The sequence below is a fragment of the Rhyacophila brunnea genome, unplaced genomic scaffold (genome assembly GCF_057557595.1).
Source record: "Rhyacophila brunnea isolate RB1 unplaced genomic scaffold, BYU_Rbru_1.0 scaffold_6, whole genome shotgun sequence".
NCBI lineage: Eukaryota > Metazoa > Arthropoda > Insecta > Trichoptera > Rhyacophilidae > Rhyacophila > Rhyacophila brunnea.
The window spans coordinates 10014757-10039636 of record NW_028233276.1 but is presented as its reverse complement, the minus strand read 5'-3'; the positions used below and the strand labels follow the sequence as shown (position 1 = coordinate 10039636).

The window sequence follows — 24880 nt, the reverse complement described above, 5'->3', positions numbered from 1 at the left end:
CAGTCTTAGGATAATTTCTAAGTCACAATAATTATCGGCTGTGGACCGGTGTGGCCTTTCGCGAATTTGCAGAAGGCTGGAAAATTAGCGATGACTGTACAGAATAATAGCAGCTGTGTTGATCGCTAGTCTATTGGACGCATATATATATACAATATATATATTTAGAACTATTAATAACCATGTCCTTGCTTTTTCGAACAAGGTGGTTGTTAGTAATTTTGAACAATCACAAACACCCTGGCTTTGAGAAAAACACATAAATATTGCGTCCTCACCGGAATTGAGCCCAGAACTCTCGGGTGGAAAGCCATCGCCTTGCGCACTGCACCACCAGAGCCGCCTGAGGCATATATATTGTGATCAGATTCGACTCATCGCAATATATTCGTATTACAAAATACTACTATAGAATCATTGCAGTCGGGTTCAAATTAAAATGTATTTATTTTACAAATAGTGAACTGTACAAATTATAAATATAATACGTTCACAATATGACATTTAAAAACAAAGAAATAGATGCAGTATTAAAAAGCAATAGAAAGAGTCAATACATTTTTTTAAAGTAGATACAAGGAACTACACTGAATGAGCTAAGAAGATCCTATTTTTAAAATGTTATTTATAAAACATCGCCCGCCTATACTCATCTCACGTAGGTGGAATTTGTCAACTTTCGAAGCGATTTGGTTGCACAGAGTTGTTGCCCTCCCAATTGGGATCACCAATTGCAGATTGGTAATGCTTCCTAGGAGAACAAACAACTGATGATCCCGATTTCTAAAATAGTTATCTAATTTACAAATGACAATTATTATCTATCAAAGTCGTGATATGTTAATTTTTCCACACGACCAAAACATTACAGTTTATTGTTTTGCATTAATGTTATGAGTCAGCCGACCACAATAATTAAAATGCACTTCCTTATAAGCGCAGTAGTGCAGTGAGATGCGATAAAGTTCGCCAACTACCTCAGCAGGGTTCGAATCCCGCCGCAGGCGTTGCGGGGATAATATTCGATCCCCGATATACCGTGCATACTCGGAACTGTATTTTGAAATTATGAATAATAATTTATATTGAGAATATTGAGATGCCTAACTACAATGTACAGTAAAGTAATTGATTTTGTTTCAATATTTTGGCATATTTTTCAAATTAGGAATTGTTAGAATTGTCTGCTTGGATATAGGTACAATATATTTAAGATATTATGTATTACTTATTTTTAACATAAAGTGTAGCATACTAATGTAGCCTATATTATCGAGGACTTAGTGTCAAACAACACTATCTACAAAAGTGCAACTTTACAGGAGAGCCAAAAATCGTTATTTTAGATTCTTGTAACTCAACAAGAGAAATGTTTATTTAAAACCTAATGTTGATATTTTATAATTTATTGTGTATTGTACATTTATCTTGCTTATGATGATGTTAAAATTTATAGGGATAGTTTTTAAAAAATATGAAAACAAGGGTAATTTATGTAGTTAGCGTTAAACTTTACTGACGATTTAATAAGAAATTAGAAAAGATTGACATAACGTTGTTTGACTATCATGTAGCCATAAATGTAAAATAACGTTATCTCAAAAAAAAAAAAAAAAAACACTTTTTTGTAGATAACGTTGTCTGACTTTAAGCACTCGTTATTATGTACTACATTGTAATAAGAAAGATTGGATGAGGTACCGAGCGAGACAAGGCGATACACCAGTTGCGATCTAAACACTGTCAGCGATATCAATCATATATAATAAATGAATTGCCTACTCAATTATTTAGCGGTACTACTGCAATGTTGCATAAGGCTCTAGCATTTCATCCGGGGGCTCCAGGTTCAATTCCTGATGAGGTCATAATATATTTACATGATTTTATCAAAGCTTGGGTATTTAACTTCCTACAACACTACTGTCATTGGGCTTCACGGCCTGCTGTAGTGATAAAAAGAATATATTATATGTACCTGTATTATGTAATATATTATAACATGGATTTTGCAGTGGTGAAGATTTTATTGAATGGGATCTATACTGATGAACTATTTTTATTATTCAACGAATGATTCACAAGATTTAGGAATGTTACGTTCGTATGTTCAATAAAGAATGTAACATTCTTAAATCTTGTGTATTATAAAGTGCATGTACGTCATAACAAAAAATTGCAGAGATAATGACACCTGTTGATATTTAATGTATTTATTCTCTATTAATAGTTTGATTTAAAATGCAAAAGCCGACTGACTGCCAAACAATAACAACATTTAGAAATTAGTGCTTCTTCAATGAGAATTGTAAAAACTACTAGTTAATTTCGTTGCGAATCCTTCAGGGTGTCATATTTTTTCAACAATTAGGTTAGCTTAGGTTTGGTTAGGTTAACCTAACAAATAATCCAGTTTATCGTCTATTTTCAAAATGTGTTTTCCGCTGTATTCCTGATAACCGAACAGTACCGATTTTTCTATTAGTTGTATCTATTAGGTATTTATCTTATGTGTTTTCAACATATTATGTATATACCAGTCTATACTAATAATAAAAAAATATGTGAACTTTTTCCACGATAAGTCGTACAATATACAGATTAATTAAGAAATTCAAGTTGTCGTTAAGGCAATTTGAATCTTGTTTAATTCATTCATAAAAAATAAAATCGCAAGCTGTAAATATAAAACATCAGAAGGGTTCTCCGTTTAATTATTGCGAGGTAGCTCAATCAGTTTTGACCTTTATAGCCAGTTAAAATTGAACGCGTTTCGGTTTATGAAATAATTAATTTTCGGGTTGTCACCTCGGGTCCCGAGAGAATTATGGCATGGATAACTCAGTCCAAGAAAACATAATTATTATGTTGCATTCATTTTATAATAACTGGTAAAATATTATATTACTCTATTTAGAAAGTATTATATAAGTAATGCTTCTAATAGCAATTAGTAGTTCTCACTAAAACCCGTCCAAAAGGTGAATGCTCAATATGAAGTTTGCATTTTAAGGCTAGACTTCAGCTGGGGCACGGTATAAAACGATCGATTTGTCATAAAAAGTCAACATGTGTCCATTTAATGTTATGTTTATTGTTCTATTACTAATAATAATAATATATTCATTGACATATTTTCTTTTTCAAGTAAATGGGTAACGTTTTTTAGTCATCTTTACACGATTTAAGAATTAATTCCCCCGTCGCCATCACAAAACAAATTGACGTATTCACAGTTCTGCTTTCGCTCTCCGATTGCCAGCCAGTCCGAAATTTCGTCGCACCTATAGTTGAAAATTATTAGCCGTTTCAGTGAAGTACCGTCTTAATACAATTAATAATTAATAATTTACATCAATTCATCCCTTACCCCGTTAAAAAGTTGTGGATGTACGTATCAGCAAAGGATTAGGGAAGGATAAGAGTAAAGACAGCTAAGGGAGGCGTTCATCCAGCAGTTGGTAGACCACGGCTAATGATGATGATGACTTGAACAAGATTAACAATCTTTATTTAGTTTATACCAAGTGTGAAGTGATAACCCATTTTATAAATTAAATTATCTAAAGGATAGTAAATATATTAATATTGTTTATGTTTTGTAGTTTTGATTTGAATAATTATATCTCGTGCATATTGGTAGATAATATTAAAATCTCAGAGCAGTGATTCAAATTCTGGTTCAACTATATTGTGTTGAATATTCATGCTACAATGAGATAATAATAATTGTTATATATCTCCGGGCAAATGTATGTAAAGATGTTATTTTTTGATACAGTTTAATAGCGGCCATACTGTACGATGCCTTATCGATTTTACTTACAAGCTTTGTATGCAAATTGATAACAGTGTACACTGTGTCAAGAAAGTTTTGACACTATCCAAATATTTATAAAATATCAATTGAGTGCTATGAAATAAATTATGACCTTTTTGTTCGGAAATAAAACTCGCATGCAAAGTTTGAATAGTTTTCCAATTTACCGCAGCACGGCGTTGGTGGTTTAATCATATTATTATATAAACGACTTGTTACCGTTGACATAGAAATTTAGTAATATAACGAACGGACAAATCAGTTTACTTTGTGTGGCATTCTAGCCAAACCGAATCTTTAATAATCGCACAGTATATTTATGTTGTGTAGTCTTTCCGCTGTTGTGACAATATTAATGTGATTATTAGCAACTGTCTACTACTGGAGGAAAGTCTCCGAATGTCTCTAAGAGCCCCATGTAGAATCCAAGATTTCGATCTTAAGGATAAGTTGCCGAAAAGCATGACTTAACTATAGACTATACTGAGTATAGAGTTAAGGAATCCTTAACCACAGACTACTTTTGTTATGAACATGCCCCCTTCCGTATTACCATTTACCACTGACAGCTGCTGTCAAAATAAATTCGCGTGTCTATAAAACAGTCCATACACTCAAATTCATTTAATAATTTATCTCAATATATCCATGTACTTGCAGAATATTATTTTACTTTTTATACGCCAGCCCGCAGAAATACAAGATGCCAGATAGAAATGACACTTAACGCTAGTGTTACTATGTTAAAAAAAGATTTTGCGGTGCCTGTGAAATCACGTATAATGACTGATAACGGAAACATAAGAGTATTATAATTAAATATTAATATGTATTTATAGTTATTGCATTTATAAAGTGCAGTTGTCATATTTTTGTCATCGTTTAACAATTATAAAATAATTTACCTCTATATGAAAGAGAATTTTAAAATATGTATAGTATTATTTACAATAGAAAAAACGAACGAAGCTTTAAGACGAGGTGAACCATAGACAACATGATCTTAACTAAGGACAATGTTTCTGCATAGTGTTTTCTGCTAAGGAAATTTTAGTTATGACAAATGTTTCTGCATTCTGCTCTAAGCATTTACGTCTATGTTTTTTCGATTCCCACACATTCCCACACATTTCCTCTCAATTATTTCATCAATCCAACAGCAACGCTGGATTACTAAAATTAATCCAAGCGATTATCCCATCTTCGGCCGATATATATATCAGACTTATTGCCATTTTTTGATAAAGTTTCTCACATCGCAGGATGTAGATTCTTGTATATACGCTATCTAATCCTTTGGTTCCCTTCCTTGTGCTTATTTTATTCGGTATTGCCCAATATGCATATGTAATTAATAAATATTAATTCTTGTCTTATTGTAAATCGTATTTTTTGTGACAAGAACACATTTTTGAACGCAGTGTACAGAAATATTGAGTTAAATAAAATTGCGAAATTATAATAGCTGGTGGAGGACCATAAAAATCAGTTATGTTACATGGATAATATTGAATACTTCGGAACGATTTTTTTATCAGATCTAAAATTTTATTGTAGATAAGAATAACGGCAGGTAGTTTAAAAATGTTGCATAATTTAAAATCGTTCTTTTTCTCTGGGAGATTTCATGTAAATAAAAATTAGACCTCTTGAACAATGGGTTTGTGAGATGTCTCTCTGTCACCTTGAAACTATTTGCTAAAACTATTTTTTAATATAAATACAATATAATAGAACTGGCTTCTTCTTCTGTGCAGTCTTCTAAATGATGTTTCTGTATCATTGTTATCAGTGACGTCCCAAGACAAAATGCCGCCCCTGGGCAGGGCCATTATGCCGCCCCATTTTTTTTATACAATAATTTTTATCATCCGAGCTCGTGTCATTTTTGGTCACCAGGGACGTCGAAGGGCAACGGAAGTAAACTAGACATCGCGAACCCGACAAAAAATACAGTAATGTTAAATCTTTTATGTTCATTAATACGTTTTATTTCCAAGCAGTGAGCTGAATTTTTCAAAGGAAAAATATTTTCGTTATTAAGTGCTCAGCTTTAGTAGCTATTTCCATATATATCAAATGATCCTCCTCGATTTGGCGCCCTTCGAGTAACTGCCGCCCCCAAGCGACGCTCAATCTGCCTACCCCCACGGGACGTCGCTGATTTTTATAATCCACATTTTGTTTATTGTAGTTATGTTCTATAGTCAAACCATTGATACAGTTTCTTCATCCAAGAAATGCACATTTTCTTGTTTTTTTGTCATTTATTTTATCTTCTACTACATCCTTAACTGAAGCATCGAAATTATGAATAGTTTTTTTTAACACTACAGCAGGTCATGATACCCAATGACATTAGAAACCGTTATGTAGTAAAAGTGAAACAATAAAACACCCAGGCTATTTATTATATTATAATATATATTGTGACCGGACCGGAAGTCGAACTCGGAGTCCCTTGATTAAGGAGCCTCATGTACCAATATATGAGTAAGATTCCTGAATATACTATATTATCAGTATAGGTAGTATAAAAAGGCGAATTGTCAATATAAGAAGTCAAAATGATGAATTAGGCTAGTACCACTTAATTTTGAGATCTTTATAGCTCAGCCAAACATCAAAGTGTTTTTATCTATCCCAATGTTTCTAGACTTCTAGAGGATCTAACCTGCAAGTATAAATTATAATACTAGCATGTAATATGATGTACCTACCGATTATGAATAATATGTATTTTTTTGTTTTGTTTTTATAATCATTAATCTTATATAATTCTAATTATACCTAGTGTATAAATGTAGGTACAGCTAAATAAGGCTCAGCTGAGACTTCGTAAATTAATAATAATAATACATGAATAATTCAAAGATATTTTATCTGTAAAAACCCCCCTGTTGTAATTTTGGTATGTCATCATCAGCCGGGGTCAATCCACTGCTGGATGAAGGCCTCCCCAAGCTTTCTCCAACTTTCTCGGTCCTGTGTCGTTCGCTGCCACGTATTTCCGCCGAACTTTACCAGTTCGTCAATCCAGCGGCTTTTAGGGCGACCCTGTGGCCTTTTCGTACCCCTTGGGTACCACTGGATGACGACATTTGTCCAGCGACCGTCCTTTCGGCGAGCAATTTTGGTATGTACCTATATCTATTTCTCTTTCTTATAAGTACACGCATTAGCAGAATTATTAGGTCTTTAATGAGATATACATGAACGCAGATTCGCAAATTGACCCATATTAAAATTTGGGTAGTGCTTATTTGTCAACCATATCAATCCGAATTTTTCTATTTCTGAAAGAAATAATTTTTTATGAGCGGACTAGAGTAGAGTCAAATTTGTATAAGCACATTGTTGTTTACTAGAAAGCCCTATATTTGTTATACACTTACGTTCATTAATACATCAACGTCATCAATACTTTGTATCGTTTTGTCAGCTTTCCACTCGACTAACTACCAGGACGGTCCGGAACAAGGATAATAAAAAATATCGTTATTATGGAATCGTGGCTGAGCGCATCGAACGTGCGGCTAGCTCGGGGCGGTGCGCGGGTTCGAATCCCGCTATCGACGCTGCAAATCTGCTTAATATGCATGCGATCGTCGCAGCCGGTAAAGAACGATGCGCAGATTAACTATAGCTATTACTTTGAACAGGAATTGGCTGTTAAAATGGCTACCTACACGAAAACCATTATAAGGCAATCGATCGAATATAAGGCCATGCGGAATGTAAGTTGAATCCTCGTGTTACCAATGAAACATCAAAAAACAGACGTTAACAATAATACATGTCATATTATTATATACACATTTTATCTAAATATTATATATAATAATATTTAATTATTAAAAATAAATAATTTTGAAAAAAAAAACAAAATGTCAGCTATAATTATTATGGTACTTAATATAGATTAACATAAATTAATTACAAAGCTGAATTTGATGTATGTACCTCAAAGAGTGTAGTTATTAGTAATAATTCGCATGAATCATAAACGGATCTATAGCTAAATGTATATGAGCACTCGCTCGGACAGGGAAGGTGTGACTTGGAGTCACACTATGTAGAACTGTTTAGGATTTTTTTTTAAATATAAGTAATTTTCGGTAGAAATATTAAATATACGTGATACATTTTGAGAGTAAGGTCACAGCTATAGTAATGATTGCATTTATTGTTATGGATGAATCATTATTATTAAATTGACAAATAGTGAGATTAGAGATAGCCCGCGACTGTATCCACGTGAAATACGAAAATAAAAATATAAATAATATTGATTTTCCCACCTCGGAATTTGGCCGTCTACCCTCACCTCACTGACCCATCGCTGCTTCTGATGACTTTACTTACATGTGATTACATTTTATTATTATCTGCGACTAGGTTGGCGTGATCGAAAACGATTGAATATAGACACGCGCTCTTCTACCCGCACTTTATTTCACCAGTCCACTCTTCTGCTTTCTGCTTTCCCACTTTGAAATTAAGATTTTATGTGTATACTGTTATAAGTCAATAATGCTGGTTAAGTTTTTATTTCATACAACGGTGAAGAAAGAGCGAAATGAATGGCATAATTTATTTCGATTTTGCTTGTCGTAATTTTGTTTTATACAACTATAATACATTTTCTCCGAAAAGTGGTTAAAATATACAATACCTATTTGAAAAATAACACGTATAATTTTCGTATTAAATTATTATAATTTTGTTATATTTGGCATACAATAATTATAGTGCAACTTTCCATTTTACGTTAGCACGATTGGCAACACTGCTTCGACTGAATTTAGATATAAGAATATAGATTTGTTACAAACTAAAATTTGAACATAAATCTGGTACATGATTATTTAGTGATTCATAATAACATTAGGTAGGTATCCATATGGTTCCAGTATGGCGCCGATGCGAGAAGAGGATAGTAGACACGCCAGCGATAAATAATGTTAAATTAACTTATCTCTCTTTCATATGGATCACAGCCTGAGGGGTTGAGATGCTTGCTCGGTCTGGCTTCAGAAACGTATGGAGAATAACGAGGAACGAATGATATCATTTGACTTACAGTCGCACTGGACTTTTTGAGGAGAGCAAAAAATTTGGAATACACCATGTCCACACCCACTATCAATACTTAGGAATGGGAGCCACCTAAAATTCCCCCCCCCCCCCAACAAAATGGCTACTACCCAAATTTTCCCCCTTAAAATATAAATTATTTTAATATTTGCAAGTTAGCTACCTTATAGTTCCCTCCAAATCAACCACTCCGTACCACACTCAAGTCTTAATCAAGCGTATCACGAGTCCCTACGTTTCGATGTGAAGCATCCGCATTTGTTTACGCCTGGAAATGTCTCAGTAGCAGATACCCGAGACTGAGGTCACCACGCATTATGGGTGTGCTTTGACTGAGACATAATTTAATAAAAAGTGCTCATGGGAGAGAGGAGCACGGATAATTAACAAACATAAAGTATTCTAATTAATTGGCATATTATGATCCTGGGTTTTTGGGGATCCTGAAGTAAATATTGTTGGAAATCTCGTCGAGATATCCAACATGGCAACCAAAATGGCCGCCATGTAAAAGTTAGGTATAATGAGTTTTTTTATCATGTAGGTTGACATTTATCTAATATATTTTAATCAAAGATGACAGCAATTTTTATCCAAACGTCACATTATAAAAAATATTGTTTTAATTGAAATAGCATTATGTACTTACTAAAAAGTTAAAATACCTAAATAATTGAAATGTCTGGTGGTTGATTCTTCCATAGCATCTATTACCGTATTCAGAGATTATTTTCGGTAAGGCAAGCTAACATTTATATTATTTTATTACAATAAAAAATAAATAAAACTGATTTTTACAGCACCATTCTTATTATGAAACAAATGAAAAGATGTCGACCTATAATAATAGGGGCCAGATTTGGGAAACATGTGAATAGGGGACATTTTCAATATGAACTATTTTTCAATAATTCTACAGTTACTGACATCTCGGTTGATCATAAATTTTTTTTCAGTTTATTTAATACTACAATGTTTTTACAAAATGACCAGTAATATTTTTGTTAGGGCTTATGATGTAGGTAGGTAGGTAGGTAGTTAACATTTTTTTTTGCAATATTTGTGAGATCTGGAGAATATACTTTTATATTAAACATATAAAACTTGAAAACAATTCAAATGTATATATCCACTAGAAAAAAATCTATTTTTTTTAAATACGACGCCTGACGGGATTTGATTAATATTCCTTGATTTAAAACACAACAACTATAATAACGCAATTTGATAAGCATTTCATGTAGAACCTACTGCTTTAAATTGTAGTAATTGAGTAAGAGGCCTAAAGCTAATTGGTTAATGCATATTTTTGCTCGATACCAGCGGATATACGGGTTCAAAACTCGTTAGGCATCGTATTTTTTTCAATTCTGATTGTTTTCGGTAGGTAATATAACGTCGCTGTAGGATTGGTTTCCCGAATAGACCAAATGTTCAGGAGACGAAAAACAAATTTCATAATCCTATATTTAAATACATGGAGATATTTAAATTGTTATTTTTACAGCATATGAATGATGTATTCATTACCATTACAAAGTAATTTAAAGAAAGGGATGGTTCTAGTCCAATTAGATACAAGAAAAAATTCTGCATTAAAAAGTCGATTTCGACAAAAACGGATATTCGGGAAACCAATCCTATAGCGACGATAAGTTAAATATAATATATTATTATGTTCGATATATGGAATGTTACATTCTCAAATCTTGTCAATAATTATTCGTCGAATAAAGAAATGGTTTAGTAAAAATATTATATTACATTGTTGCAATCTGGTCAAAGAAATAATTAATAATCTGCTTTGAAAATATGTACCTATTGTGAATTATTTATTATTATAATAATTTTGGAAACATAAAATAGAATCTTCCTCGCAGTGCCTAAATAATACGTCTTTAACGACGGGAAATTGCATCCAAGTTATTTAAAATCTCATAATGGCTTAGCAATAAATACATTTCACCATTTTGTTTAGTCATAATTTATGTCATTTCAAATTTTACTGAGTTAATAATATTACAGTAAAATTACTTGCCAGTATTAACACTTTCAAGCTATTAAAATTACATTTCCTACTTAATTCTATTTCTTATACCTAGATACCCAAGACATTAAGTCATTGAAGCACTTTTATTGTCGTTTTATTAAATTCTCTTATATTATTATAATTTACGTTTTGATTACAAAGAGAATTGTTATTTTATCGTTGGGTATACATTATTATAGTTTGTATAATTTTGCAATTAAGCACTGTTTTTAATTAGAATATTATTACTAGTTTATTGAAAACGGGACATGACCATTTCATAGGAATATTTAATCTGCAATAAAATAATTGTATTTCAAAAACAGCATTTCCTTGCTATACAGGAACCTGACGTAGTGTGATGTAGGAATATTTTCTACTTTTAGATATTTGCAACTATTTACACAATTTATGTTTATATCAGTATCTATACTTTCTTTCATGCAATGTGGATAAGAAGTATCGTCACATTTTATTTCAATATGACATAATTAATTATTTTAAATAAGTGATTTTAATACAAATACTTTAATTAATAAATATATAGATAGGGTTATCGGGTATGGGTATACTGACCTCACATCCCAGGTCACTGTTTTACTTGTGTAATGGCAAATGACTAACGACATACATGATTTTATTCTGAGCAATTAATGACCTTTATCAACATATAATATTGTGAAATTCTTAGTATTTTTTATTCACTGGAATACTTATCAACTTATTCTCAATGTCTCACCGCAAACGAGGAAATCTCGAAAGCTATTATTCATCTATTGTTTATGAAAAATTATTTAATAATAATTAATGAATTCTAATGCGTTGTTTTATCATTGAATATGACACATTTTTTGTTGGCGCCAGCAATTTTTCTAGTCGACCAATAATTATTACTACCATATAATTATATATTTCTTAAATACACAATATGGTTATTTTGCTTGTTTCGTGGAAGATCTCCACCAATTTTGAAGATCGATCTTAATGTATTATTCTTCGATAAGTTTGTGAGATGAACGAAAATTTCTTAAGAGTTTAAAATGTATTATTTTTACTTGATACTTTGCAGAATCTGTATCCATCATTATGCGATTTCTATCCACCACTGTATGAAAGCCTTACTTAGATTTTACCTGTGAAACTTTGCTCTAACAACGGTGTTGCGTGCGATGGTCGTAAATTGTCGTATGATGTTTCTTACAGATTTTCTCTCCTGTATTCCATTCGTTCGCCTTTTTGGTAACATGGTATTTTCCAATCTCTAGTAAAACAAAGCGATACCTATGGGTCGATTATTTTTATAAGTGCATTTTATGTTAATATTTATTTGAATATATTCAGAGCATACTTCAGTGAAACGGCAAATAATTTTCAACTATAGGTGCGACGAAATTTCGGACTGGCTGGCAATCGGAGAGCGAAAGTCGAGCTGTGAACACGTCAATTTGTTTTGTGTTTGCGACGGGGGAATTAATTCTTAAATCGTGTAAAGATGACTAAAAAACATCACCCATTTACTTGAAAAATAAAACATGTCAATGAATATATTATTATTATTAGTAATAAAACAATAAACATAACTTTTTATTACAAATTATGTTTTGTTCTGCACGCGTCATTTGCATAATCTTCGCGTCGCGTAGTCACGATTGTTTTAGACCGTGCCCCAGCTGAAGTATAGCCTTAAAGGATAATGCCGCATTTCATGGGTTGAATCTCCGTGATTAGTACAAGTGGGCCTTTACCGAACTGTTTCGGGTGACAGATGAGAGAGCAAAGATCGCCTCGATGGTGGTCTACCTCCGATAGAGAATTGTTCGATAAACATACGATAAGTTTGTAGCCCGTAACAGCTGTTAGCATTGCCAACATAAACTTGACTTGTAAATAAGCTTGTTTAATACTAACACAATTAACTTTTAAAACGGAGTATTTTTTCTTTTATTTAATGGTGTTAACTGTTATTTTTTTATTGGAAAGACATTGTATTAATTAAAATAAAACACAACATTATGTGGTCATTGTAGTGCAAATAGTTGTGATATGGTACATTTTTTGTATTTTTTGACACTGTTCAATTGAAACAGACGAAACCGGTCCTGATTATTATTAAATTATGTGGAATAAGTAAAACGTGTTGTGCTTAATTCTAATCAATTCTTCAGAATATTTTCGAAACAATAATATTTCATATCGATGAAAAGGGACGTAAAAACTGACAAAAAAGTCCATAATTAATATTTTTAAAGATTTAGTTTTAATAAACTATTTCTTTTATTCAACGAATATTTCACACGAATTGAGAATGTAACCTTCTATATAATATTATTGAACATAGGTACATAGTCCGAAAAGACTATCCGACTAGAAAAAATCTTAATAATATGTACAAACGAAAGTATCTTTTATATTTACTCTATAAATCATGTGAGTACCTAGTCAACTTGATTTAAATTACAAAGATGGTAGCTATTTCTTGAAGAAATTTGAAATATCTTAGCAATTTTAAAGCCATTTTTTTCTAGGATATTTCTAATTGGTATGAATCTAAGATTTTTCTAGTTACAATAATTTATATAATATAAATTTGCTAGCTAATGAATTCGAACACTCGACCCACGGTTGGAATGGTCATTCTACCACTTGTCCAATGCGGATGTAACATAATCTATTATTACCGTAAAATTGATTTCTCTATTTTTCGTTTAAAACAAGCTTTTATTTTTGTTTCATATGTTCTACTCACTACTGGCAGGGAAAATTAAATTTCATGGATTTATTATGCTTTTATATTATCTTTGTCGAAACCCTCTGGAGAGATTGTCCAAACGTAAGTGCTACTATGTTACGCTGGGTCTCTTGACATGAAATAAAAACAAAATGTCATCTTTTGTGCGGGAAACGGCAGACAATGTTCTCTTTTCAAATCGGAGTTTCAACTGCTGTGAAGTGCGTCACGTTCGCCTGATCTCCGTGGCGTGGACTTTATCCATTTTTACGACAATCTCATGTTATAAATAAATTGAAAGTATCACATATCACGTCTTTTTCTCTTTCAAACGTCTCTATAGAGACTTTTTTAATATAATGCCTTGCATTATTTACTAGTGACATGGTTTTTTATTGTGGCATCATCTCTCACCCACGCCTTTGACCTGTTGGATACGGTTGTCCACTATTCACTAAACTTCACGGAACCATCGTATTTTTAGATTATTATTACATTTATTATATATTTTGTTAATTATCGGCATATATTTTGAGTTTCCCTGAAAATACGATTTGGTAGCCGTCATCAAATTTGGAAAATGAAAATAGTGACCATATTTGTAACTTATACTATGTAGTATCTCGAAATCTTCTTATGTGCATATTATGTCGTTTTGTTACTGTTTCTTTCGGTAAATTCAGAAATAATGGGAACTAAAATACCTAACGGGTAAGGAGAAGCAGGCAACCGATCTCGAGTAAGGTAGATTACGGGATATATTAAACACGTGTCAAGAATAATTAATACGTCGAATACTGACAACTGCTCTCGGTTTATACATTGACGCTCATTTAATATAGGTCTATTACACACACTATTGCACGTATATAATGCGTGGTTCATTTTCGTAGGACACTCGCACATTCCAAACCCTGCTTCAAAATTTACTCTATTGGTATATAACCCTTCGGAATTTTATTTATTATGTGTTCTGTGGTTTGTTTTGTTCTTAATCTATTACAATACGAATGCATAAGAGCACTCGCCCAGCAAGCGAAAGGTGTATGTTCGAATTATATTCGGTCAAGGATTTTTATTACTTATACGTTTGATTTTGAGGCTTGTTAAAATTAATGTATTTTTAATAAAAATATTGTTAAGTAATTATAGAATTTTGTTTATATTCAGTATGGGATAATAAATAGTTTAATTGAAACATTATTATTCGCAAGTGAAAGGATATCAAAACTGATATTAATTGGAGGAATCATGCCGTTATTTATAAAAAGTTAGTCATGTAATTACCTTAATTCAAATTACAAAGGTGGTACGATTTGTTGACGGAATTTGAATTATTGACATACTGTAGTTATTAGTAAGCCTAAATGAATCATAAATGCCTAGTATTTTATGCATGGCTTCTTCGCGACAGTCTGTAAGTAACGCCATGTAGGTACCAAAGGTTTTCTAAATTTATGGGGAAGGACAAATGGAGCATATCATCATTCATCACCACCATATTATTCTATATGACCAAAGCCATTCTATCGTATAATATTACAATATATATGAAACAATAAACAACCATTAAAACAGTTCTGTGTTTATTAATCAAATATGTATTTATCCATATATAATTAAACTTAGTAGTTGGACATCATGCCGAATTAAATGAGATTTTAATTGCCCCCTTTAAAATGCACGTTAATTACATCGATCGGCCGCCTGGTCATTACGCACCGTGTGCGTCTTCCGCGTCCAAAGTATTAATACTTTGGACGCGGAAGACGCACACGGTGCGTAATGACCAGGCGGCCGATCGATGTAATTAACGTGCATTTTAAAGGGGGCAATTAAAATCTCATTATCTATTCAGCAGCGAAAGCGTTAAAACATCAAACAATAATTATTACAAAAAATGTTGATCCCGACAGAACTTCAATACTTTTAAGAAGTACATACTGTGTCACATTAGTGACCACTGATACTATTTTTTTATAATACTATTTTAACTAGATAAATGAACAAAAATACCTGTTACAAGTATTGCTTAATGGTTTGTCAATCAATAAACTATTGAATCTTCCTCGATGAAAAATTACGTTTCTGTCATATTGTGTTGGTTGCAACGCCTCTCAAAAGGTTAAAAAGCATGACCTGAATCACAATCATGACAGACGTGGAAATAAACTACAAAACCAAATAAGTTATAAATAAGAATGCTTTCATTATTAAATTTATTATTTTCGCTCGCGGCAAAATCTTACTTCATGTTATTGGATAGATAGATGAACTGTTCATTGTAATGCAAACTAAAAATAGACCTGTACAAAGAAATATATTGCCATTTTGACCTTTTGTATTTTATAGTCTTACTATTGTTAGGTAAGTATAGTACCTATGTGGTTTATTTATTCAATATTTATTTATTTATTCAACAACAAATTTAATATCAGTGTTGTTGGGCAACAAGAATAGTTCAATATTCTATTAGATAATAATACAACATATTTTAAACTTAATTAAGTAACTTCAACAAATTTACACAATAATAGTATTTAACTTATACAAAGACAAACCGTTTAGTCATAATAGTCTTGACTTGAGCATCAAAAATGGTTTAAACCGAAACCGGTTTACCGGGTGACCGCGCTTTTCTAAAATAATCGAAAACCGGGTAATTTTAAACGGTTAACCGAACGATTTCTTAGTGAGTATATTATGTACGAACAAAACAAATATAATTAAATATTAAAAAAAGACAATTTAACAACTACGCAGTCGGTATGAGAAAAAATTAAATATTACTTGTTAAATTTGATTACTATCCTACAATTAACTGATAATCCTGATTGCTTAGAGCTAGCCTGGAAGAATTTCCTAAAATCCCCACCTACATCCAAAATATTGTTTTTAATTCTGAACTGAAAACCTCTACTGAAAACTGGTTATTAACCGGTTAGTTATTCGTAAAAAAACCTCTCACCGGGTAGTTTCGTCGCCCCAAAAGCAAAAGGGCACTTGTGCATAAATTGAGTTTTGAGAAAAACGCATTTTAAGTGTTTTTGGAGTGAAAAAAAATCGTGGAGAGGTTATTACTTAATATTTTGAAATGAAATTTGGAACAAATGTGACCTAATTACTCAAGATTGAAATGCAATATTTTTTTATTATAATTTTTCAATGTTTGATTTTTAAGAGGTTTTAAGTCACATGTTACCTTTTTCCTATATTATGCATTTATGAATAGCTTTATATTCATCTTTTGATTTGCGAGCGTCCACTTGACGCTTATTGTGATCTTCCAAAATATTTATTTGGGCCTCTTTGTCCGCTGCCAACATGTTTTTAAATTTTTCACAAGAGACTAACGACTATAGGGGTTAAATTTGGGGAATTAAATAATATTATAATTTATATAATTATAACAGTAATAGTAGGTGTGCATGTACCTTAGCGTCGTATATTGTAAAACTAAAGCAACATAATAATTTAACAATGTGTTTAATAGCAATCATACACAAGCAGTTTTACGCTAAAAATTGGGAAAAGACATAATATTTTATATTTCCAGACATAAATAGAAAAAAAAATGTTCCTATCTAAAAAACTGAGTAAGTTAACTTAAGGTGACGCATCAGTGAAACGCCAAATAATTTTCAACTGTACGGGCGACGAAATTTTGGACTCGCTGCCATTCACTTTGCTGCGTGATGACGACGGGTCAATTAATTCTAAAATCGTGTAAAGATGACTAAAAACGTTACACATTTACTTTAAAAAGAAAACATGTCAATGAATATATTATTATTGTTACTAATAGAACAATAAACAGAACATAAAATGGACGTATGTTGGATTTATATGACAATTAATATTTTGTTTGACAGGCGTCATTTTCACCCGCCACCCGCAATCCGCGCATCGCCTACCGACGATCTTTTTAGGTTTATTTATCCTGCTGTACATTGTAAGCGATGACATTAAATCTATAATAATTTGTATTTACGTTAAAATTTTCTTTTACGATATCTACGAGTGTTAAATTTAGTCGTATTATTAATGTGTACTTAATATTTTATAAAACAATTAAAATTAATCGTCGTCCACAGTGATTCTGAGTACCATTAAACCCCACGAAGTCTTATCATAAATTCCGTACGTTGTCTTTTGTAAAGATTTGACGTTTTAAATTAAAAATTAAAATCGGACACCGCGTCGAATTTTCAAAATAAATAAACAAGCCGTAAGTGAGTTGTCGGGTCGGTTTTAAAAATGCTTTCTGTAATTGTCCATAACATTCTTGGTGTGAATGTTAATTTATTCTGGAAGACGGATGGTGTAGGCCTCTTCGAAACGTCAAAACTATTTACATATATAACTAGAGTCCGATGGTCCATCTTCACCCAACACATAAAATAACGGGAAATAAAAATAATCAACCCAACATATTATTATGATGGTTTAATTTAAAATATATTGCCATAGAATGCTAAGTTGCTATGTATTGATTGATAGACAGAAAATATTCTTCAGCCGTCGTTCATCCACTGCTATATGCATACATCTTTACCCTTAATTTCATTTGGGTATCTCTACATTTCAATTTTTTTCAAGTATGTTGGTCAAACTTGAGTTTTATTAGTTCAGTAATCTTTTGTCGCCCTTTCTATCTTTGTTTTCTTTATTTTTAACATCTTCCCAGATACTTTTTGATATAGCTTCTCGCTGCTATAAATTTGGTGAGCCGTTGCAATTTTTGCAATTCATTTTTTATCGGGACAACTCTCTTTTTGAATAAATATACGTATGTCTCTTTTTCTCACGCCTTCGTATGCTAGTTAACTTCGTTGACGGTTGGTCCTGGACCACTAACTTGTGGTACTTTAAATGCTGCCAAACGTTTATTTTTCATCAATATACACCCTTTAAACGGATTTGGAGATGTGCCTGTTGTTGTTGCCGAAGAAAAAGATTTCTTCGCCTCGTTAAAAAAGTCAGATAGAGTGAGGTGCATTATTTTAAACAAAAATGTAATAGAAATTGTCATTATGATAGCTTTCGAAATGTAGTTAATCGAATAAATAAACAATAATGATCATATTAAGAACCCAGAAACATATCCATTCTGAAATATTTTATAGGAAAATATATCGAATAGGACTTGAACCCACATCTTTTACGATCCTTGCGGTAAGCTTTACCGATCAAGCCTTCAATACATTTGCTAAACACACGATAATTGTACAAAAAAGTACTACCTATGATTCTAATGGATTTATGTTTAGTACTATTCCATTTGAATAGTTTTTTGCGACCAGGGTTTCGCCTTTCAGTATCTTTAGGTACTATGTACACTCACCAAACGGTACATACACACTGACAACGAATACAGATAATAAATTAATACAATAAAGTAGTTAAAAACTTTATCACCCACGTATTAGGTCGAGGATCACATTAAAAATATAATCAATAAATACTTCATTCAATAGGTGTAAAATCGTCAATACTGGGAATTTAATGGAGTTAACACCTATCAGTCTTTAAAAAGTTATATTAGTTAAACTTTGAAAGTTATGTATATTAGTTAGGGTCGCAAAAAACGACTCAAATGGCAAAACTTAAATCCATTAGAATTTTAATTCAAATTCCATCAAGTACTTTCGGTCGATAGTATTAATATCACTACCTATGAAATTGAGGTGCTTTTGTTTTAACTTTAAATCGACATTAGTTCCTGGGCAGCGTCCGGATAATATTGCAATTTTGGTGTTAACGTAGTTGCACGTGCTAATATTTTTAATACTTACAAAATTAATTGAAAAAAATATTATCGACTTAGAGTTTAATATTTTATTTAATTATTATCGTAGGTCATTGAATGTGTTAATGTACAGCATTACCTTTATCGCATTTGGCCCATAGATAGATACTGTTACCTACAATAAGTACCTACCTACATACATGTAAATACAATACCTCGTATCAGATTGAAAAGAAAATCTTGAGTTAATTTTAAAAATAAAATCAATTAATCATATCTTATTTTCGGAGCAGTACAATATATTGACATTGACATATTTTAATTACAAGTTTGAAGTACGTGAGAGAGAAGAACTAGAATAATGGGAGAACCTGGGGTAGCCCTTCATCCAGCAGTTGATCCACTCCGGCTGACAATGATGGAGATGATTTTAATGGGTATTACATATCTATTCCAGTAAAGTTATGGAAACACGATTTTTTTTAAAATATACATACTTACCTACTAGTCATACAGTGGTTCCTAAAAACCAGGAGACTACGAGGCCGCTGGATCGACAAAATATGTGAATTATGCATGAAGCAATCCAATTCACATGACCGAGATTATTGGAATCAGTTTGGAAAGGAATCCATCGATCTTATCATGATGACTTACATAATTATGATGATAGGTGTCTATATTTTACAAGTATCAAAAAGATAGTTTGTTAATAGGTAAATAAGCATAGTCTATTATTATAATGTAAATGCACCTAATAGTATTCATGTTAACTAGGCGGCTCTCGTGGTGCAGTGGGCAAGGCGCTGGTCTTCCGCCCGAGAGTTCTGGGTTCGACCCCGGTGAAGACACAATATTAATGTGTCTTTCTCAAAGCCTGGGTGTTTGTGATTGTTCAAAATTACTAACCTTGTAGGAAAAAGCAAGGACATGGTTATTAATAATTCTAAAAAAAAATCATGTTAACTGTCATTTTTATAATTTTTGGAAAAATATTGTATTATTAGTATTGTATTGATGAAATCAAAAAAAAATGCGATAGGCATATTTTAATATACGTACCTACTTAATTAAAATTCTAATGGAATGTAGTTTTGTACTATTCAATTTGAGTCATTTTTTGCAACCTGGGTTTCGCCTTTAGGCATCTTCAGACACTATGCTCACTCACCAATGGTAAATAAATGCATACGGACAACGAATACTGATAATTCTAACTTATATAATAAATTATTACAATAACGTAGGTGAAAAATCACCTACCTATTAAGTCAAGCATCACAATAAAAAATATAACAAACAAATTATGAATAGTTGAATAATGTTGTAAAAAACCCTACCTTATCACTAATAATACAATAAATAGGCGTAGTTATAAATCGTCAGTCGAAGCCCGGGTCTCAAAAAACGACTCAAATGGAATAGTACAAAAATTAATTTTCACTAGAATTTAAATTTAAATTCCTTCAAGTACCCTCAGGCGACAGTGACGGAATTAATTGATAACCAGTTTAAATTGTCAATTTTGCTATAAACAAGTGAAACCGGCCTTTATTTATTATCTTTGTTGTTTGTTGTTGAAGAAGGTACCTACTTACTGTATATTGTATATAAAAAAATAAATATATGCACTATGTAAAGTGTATTAATATCTTCCACTCAATAAATAAGCCATTACGACTAATAATACTGTAAAATATGGTTAATTTTGTTTATACTTATACCTAATATTAAAAAAAAATCTTATGTTAATAAGATAATAAAATAAATAGTGGAGTGTTACTACAATCAATATAAAAAATGATTGTATGTGCGTACGTTTAAATGAGTTTGCAGTTACGAGATATTGTTATACGTACGACAATGCCCATCTCTAGTTCAGATGTTGATGATACCCGTGTGTCTTTTTTGTGGGCCCTGCTCATTATTTTTGTTTGTGCTGGAAACAAAACATTCGTTCTTTTGATTTATTTGTTGTTTTAATGTTTATTTATTCTCTAAAACAAATGATACTATCCACGCCTTTGGTTTTACATGCTTTTGTTTTAGTTTTTATGGTTTAACATTGAACATAATAATTGTTCGGTAACATTGCGTTCCTAATTCATTTATTCGTAAAGCCTTTACAATGAAACAACGGTTTATGAAATTGATTAACGGTTGTGAACGCGCATGCGGTGAAGTGAAGCACTAATTTCATCTGCCATAATGAACCTACTTTTCTCAATATTACACTAAAACTAATAACACTCATATCTACACTACTATAATAAGTTTTGATAGCTGGTAAATAATTAAAAAAATATATACATCATCATTATCAGACAGGTTCGATCCACTGCTAGATCAAAAGCCTCTCGGCTCTCCCAGGTCAATCCACTCCTCTCGGTCCATAGTTCTTCACTGCCAAGTGCGTTCATCGAACCTTATGAATTTGTCTATCCGGCGGGTTTTAGGGCATTCCTGTAGTCGTTTAGTTCCCCTTACTACTGTATGACGGAATTTGTCCAGTGGTTATCCTTTCGCCGAGCGACATGTCTTTTTATTTGCTTGGTGGCCTCTATCACATCGCGTACCTGCTTCTTTATCCTGTTCTGGTAATATCTATTTAGTGACCTCTATCACATTTTTGATTCAGGCAGTTTACCGTTATTTTTGCCTTGGAGACAATCTATCAAATTATTGATTATACCTATCAAGGATATGGTACCTACCTACTTACATGATAATACGTGTTCACACTTACATATTATTGCCATGGTCGTGATAGTACGTACTGCCAGCATTAAATCCATGTACCTTTAAACGGGGTATCATCGTCCAAGTAAATAAAAACTATCTCAAAAACTGATTTTTTTCAGTAAAAAAGTAACATCATGCATTTCATAATTTTGATAGACTATTAAATTGACAGTTTTTCGCCAGCAGCGTTAATTTAATTACTTGGCCCCGTTTCAATTAATTAAATGAAGCAGCTACCTAGTAGAATATCAATATATATATATTTTAAATTTTATACAATGCTTAAACTTTTTTTATATTTTTATCGTAAAATTATTAATTACCCTGAGCTAAATATGTACTGATTTAACTTGAAGTAATCATTATTAATAGACAAATTCACCCATTGGTATATTCATGTTAAGGCCTTTGAGTATTTATTACACTAATTAAGAGGTTGAAAAATTTCTTTCCCAGCTTCTAAAATAACCATCTAATTGATATGTCTAACTAAGGAATGCAATCGGGGTACGTACATACCAGTTGTTTTATTTGTATTTTTTGTTTTTATTATTTCAATTTAACCGGCGTCAAATTTGAATAAACCAATTTGAAATGAATAAAAAAAATCTCCTACCGCGCACTGCATGGATGGCCTACGATAAAAATAAAGGAAACGAGGTTTTCATTCTTAAAATGACAGCTTAAAGCGTAAATATTATGTAATAATGTTTATATTGTAGTTTTATTACGATTTGTTGAAATACGATATGTTGTATTTCATAATCTTTCAAGAGTTAAAAATTTATAGACTAAAAATTCTGTCTTCTTTATTGTGATGTATGGTTCGGAGTTGTAGACTCTCACTCTAGCAATGTGTAATAAAAGGTTTTCGAAATGTGGGTTTGTCAAAATATCTTCAATCTATCTTGGAAACGAAGAATTCGTAACGATTAAGTAGGTACGCATAAAAGTAAGTTTAGTAAGGTAAAAAATTTAATTCATTAAGTATTAAGAAACGAAAAGTCAAATTTCTTTGATCTTATCATGCTAAGTGACAAATATGCACTGATTTAATTGATCGAACAAGAGTGATTAAGGGGATGAAAACGCATTTCATAGCTGAAGAATCTTCTCACTTTCAGAACCACAATGAATAAACAGAGATTAAGACAACTACTTTATGACGTATCGTCTTCCAATGCTTAGTTTGTACTTTCGAAAATTTATTCAATGAATCATAATTTTTAAAAAAAATATACATGACATTTTTATTTATCACCTTACATAATATTGTTACTCTAATGAGTCTAAAGCGACATGTGCCTCGTCTATGAGATGAAAACTAACACGGTAAAATACTAAAAATGTCAGATTTACCAATGTTACTAAGGGTGGTGAAACGTTGTTGCAAAAAGAGAATTATTGATAAATTTAAATATTATTACGGGAACTTGGTAAGTTATTTAAGTTAATTTTATCAGTGAAAAATAGAAATTAAATAAAACATGATTTACAGAGTAGCTATTGAATCTACAAAAATGGGGTAGATTATGTGAAATAAATACTAGCTACGCCATTATTTTAATTAATTATATTATTGCCATTCCCACATATTTTAGATTGTTACAGAGAATCTGCTGCTTTACCAAAAATAATATCCTTCCTACAATAAACTTTCTATTTTACATGAGTGTGTCAGTGATTACACGTATTAGCGAAGGTACTTCAAATTGATTAATTAAAACTATGCTTAGCCGAATGATAGACACATGTATTAATAATACATAATTGTATTATAAATAATATAATAATACTCATAATAATTTCTATTGTTTCATTGTGGTATCCATATGCTACGTCTAAAACGGCTTTATTTATTAAAATATTCTTAGTAATTAAGTTTTCAAACTGGGGACCGCACACGAAATAGGCACACGGGAAATTAAAACTTCCAATTAAAAGAAACGAGTTATTTGTTTGACGTGTAATGATCAAAATTAATTTAGCCCGGGCGATCGGAAATATCTCGTAATTGGTAATTACCATCATAATCAATATTACAGTTTTACGTATAATTAATTCTCATTTGAAGCATATTATGTAACTTGGGTCTGTGAAATTTAATTAACATTGAAAATATGCGTAGTTAAAATTGTCTATAATTATGTGCGAATACGGCGTGATTTCCGATTACATTATTTTATATAATGTTTTCGATATTTTTCATTTTAATACTACTAAGGATACCTCACTTGTCATTACTAAGGATTATGATCGGTTATTTTACATAATATATTATGATTCTCCTACGGTTGTCCCTAAATCAGTATCCACTGCGATAATCTTGTGTTAGCTCTCCATCGAGCGGCTGTTCTACCCCTTCAGCTGTTAACATTTTACGCCAATTGTGATAGCTCTTCGAACTGTTTCCCGCCATCCTAGTCATATACCCAAAAAAATAAAAGATTGTCTTAAACTTAAACAGATAGTCGATGAGTCTTTAATAAATCTTATGATAAACATTTTGAATCAACTTAATTTAACGAATTTTAAATATACTTTGATAATAAATAATAAGGAATGAAAAATGCCTGGGTTCAAGTAACGACCGAACAGAAAATTTTCACATAAAACGCAACGCCGGCAAGTTGAATGTTGGCAATATTTTTGTTTTTGGCCGCTAAGAGCGTTTTGTCTTCTGTTTTGGTTAATTTTATTGCTTTTATACGGCAG

General features: G+C 31.7%; 1 protein-coding gene across 1 annotated transcript in view; it reads left to right on the top strand.

Annotated features, from left to right (window-relative positions):
- Positions 1-24880, top strand: part of robo1 (roundabout guidance receptor 1) — an 824247-nt gene that overhangs the window by 414769 nt on the left and 384598 nt on the right. The gene's annotated exons all lie outside the window — the stretch shown is intronic.